This window comes from Salmo salar, chromosome ssa10, assembly GCF_905237065.1.
Source record: "Salmo salar chromosome ssa10, Ssal_v3.1, whole genome shotgun sequence".
NCBI lineage: Eukaryota > Metazoa > Chordata > Actinopteri > Salmoniformes > Salmonidae > Salmo > Salmo salar.
The window spans coordinates 115,141,705-115,144,336 of NC_059451.1; the positions used below are offsets into that span (position 1 = coordinate 115,141,705).

The window sequence follows — 2,632 nt, forward strand, 5'->3', positions numbered from 1 at the left end:
TTTGAAATCCGACGACGTGGGTCGATTCAGGAGAGGTGTATCTATAAAATGATATGAGACAGTCCTATATTTGAAAAAATATATATATTAAATTTCGTTATGCTATTGTCGCTAGGAGTTTTCGCTGGATTTTGATCCCGCATACGGGACGAGACGCTGGAGAGGTTAAGACTGGTCCACCACCTAAAGGACATCCAGCCAACTTCCTGTGGCTATGGAACCCTGACCTTTTCACCAGACACGCTACCTTGTCATGCTGCTGATCTAGTTTCAACTGTTCTGCCTGCGGCAATGGAACCCTGACCTGTTCACCGGACATGCTACCTTGTCCCAGACCTGCTGGTTTCCACCCTCTCTTTCTCTCTCCCTCTCTCTCCCTACAGCACCTGCTGTCTCAGCCTTTGAGTGCTGACCTGTTGCACCCTCTACAACCACAGTGATGATTATTTGACCATGCTGGTCATCTATGGACGTTTGAACATCTTGAAGAATGATCTGGCCTTATGGACATGTACTCTTATCTCCACCCGGCACAGCCCTCAGTGCCTGGTTCCTCTCTAGGTTTCTCTCTAGGTTCCTGCCTTTCTAGGGAGTTTTTCCTAGCCACCGTGCTTCTACATCTGCATTATTTGCTCTCTGAAGGTTTATGTTAGGTTTCTGTGTAAGCACTTTGTGACATCTGCTGATGTAAAAATTATTTTATAAATACATTTGATTTAATTTGTCCCAACTGTGGGAAGTATTGGAGTCAACATGGGCCAGAATCCCTGTGGAACGCTTTCGACACCTTGTGGAGTCCATGCCCCGACGAACTGTTCTGATGGTAAAAGGTGGTGCAACTCAATATTAGGAAGGTGTTCCTAATGTTTTGTACACCATATGTTTGTTCCTTTAGATTTCTATGGTAACTTAAGTTTAGTCATACTCACTGCAAAGTCATCAAAGTTGTTTGACCGGTAGCCAAGCTGTTCATAAGAACCACAATGTAGAGTTTTGTTTACAGTCATTGTCATGATTCTGGGGTCGGCGGTAGTGCTGTAAGAAATAGATAATACATTTAGGCAGGAAATAGGTTGTTTATAGGAAATAGGTAGTTTATTGTTGATGCTCGATTAAAAGCTGTGATTTCTGAGACATCATATTGTCTTCATACCTCAGGTTACTAGCAGGTGCTATGATAGAGCCTTAGAACAACCAGACCCCAACCACAGCAAATACATAATAAACCACCTGCAAACAAAGACAGCACTTCTTTACAATCGTACCAGTTTAACAGCTCTGTCTCTACTACACACAAAAAAACTACCCAAACAAAACAACCACTTGGGTTTCTCACCACTAATATACCGGAAGAGGCTCTGAGGCTTTTCACCAGGTCAACCATGCTGCTGGCAAACAGAGCCATGAGCTTTAAAGGAATATGACAAAATGATTAGGGGGAACTGATGACAATCAAATGTTATACATCTATTCTAACAGAAATCAGCAGTTGTTACAATGAGGCAGGGCTGGACTCCAAAGACAGTTGTTTTTCAGAGAAGTTACCTTAATGTTGGGGATGAACCTCAGGAAGTGGAATACACTCAGTATCTTGACCAGACGGACCATCTCCCAGAGTGACGTCAGACCTCCATGGTCTGGGATCCTGTGATACAGTTTAGTCAGAGAGCTCTGCTATGACTTCTGTTATGTACTGGTTTTGACAGTGTTATGTAGCCCTCATGACTTATGACAAAGGGGTCAAGTAAAGTGTTCCGGAATATGTTGTGGTATGGTTATAGTTCTACTGAATATTTCAGCTCATTTGTGTTGAATATGCCTTGGGCAAGATATTATTGAGCTATACAGCATAGACAAAAATATAAATATATAATAAGATATATGGCCTCGTTAATCTGACAAATGTAATGTTTTCAACAGGTCAGAACTTTACTATAGTGATGATGCTGTATAAATCACCACTAGAGGTGAGTAAAGTAACAAAGTTTCACTAAGGACACACCTCAGATTTCACACACGCTTGACATCAGTGACAGGGTAGAAAGGGAGTCTGTGTTCACCATTCCTTCAACAAGGCTCGTTGGTCTAGGGGTATGATTCTCGCTTTGGGTGCGAGAGGTCCCGGGTTCAAATCCCGGACGAGCCCTGCTTTTCTGAACACTACAGGCTCAATGTACTATCCAAGATAATAATAGTCTATTTGGGTAGGTGGAGCAGACTGTAGTTTTATTTGCAAATCTGACAATGTACTGTACACTGAGTGTACTAAACAACAGGAACACCTTCCTAATATTGAGTTGCATTCCCTTTTGCCTTCAGAAAAGCCTCAATTCGTCAGGGGCATGGACTCTACAGGGTGTCTAAAGTGTTCCACAGGGATGCTGTCCCATGTTGACTCCAATGCTTCCTACAGTTGTGTCAAGTTGGTTGGATGTCCTTTGGGTGATGGACCATTCTTGATACACACGGGAAACTATTGAGAGTGAACAAAATAGCAGAGTTGCAGATCTTGACACACTCAGACCGGTGCGCCTGGCACCTACTATCATACCCCATTCAAAGGCACTTCAATATTTTATCTTGTCCATTCACCCTCTGAATGGCACACATACAGAATACATGTCAAGGCTTA

General features: G+C 42.7%; 1 non-coding gene across 1 annotated transcript; it reads left to right on the top strand.

The window, feature by feature from the left end:
* The first annotated feature begins 2,074 nt into the window (after nucleotides 1-2,074).
* trnap-ugg (transfer RNA proline (anticodon UGG)) lies at nucleotides 2,075-2,146 on the top strand. Its single transcript has one exon. It is a non-coding gene; the product is annotated as a tRNA-Pro (tRNA).
* The last annotated feature ends 486 nt before the right edge of the window (nucleotides 2,147-2,632 follow it).